This window comes from Pseudomyrmex gracilis, unplaced genomic scaffold (genome assembly GCF_002006095.1).
Source record: "Pseudomyrmex gracilis isolate BER0280 unplaced genomic scaffold, ASM200609v1 scaffold_397, whole genome shotgun sequence".
NCBI lineage: Eukaryota > Metazoa > Arthropoda > Insecta > Hymenoptera > Formicidae > Pseudomyrmex > Pseudomyrmex gracilis.
In genome coordinates this window covers 30929-31211 of record NW_018020981.1, presented here as the reverse complement: position 1 = coordinate 31211, position 283 = coordinate 30929, and positions in this window count along the sequence as shown.

Genomic DNA, 283 nt, shown 5'->3' with positions numbered 1-283 from the left:
CTGCGACAAATGCCACTTCCTTTGGAATAAATTCACACACGACACCGCGAAATCCTTGCATTTCTATGATCACAGCTCCTTTATACAGGTACACGGTCATCGCGGGAACAAAGCGAAGATAGCGGAGACTAGCACGAAACTAAGATATATTAAATGTAAGCCAATAAGGGCGCGGGGAGCGATGATCGGACTCTATAGGCGTGCACGATTATCAGCTGGAAAGAAAAATGGTTTCTCTCATGTCATGTCTTAGCAACGAGAGGCGGAGTAAACAAATAAGCGC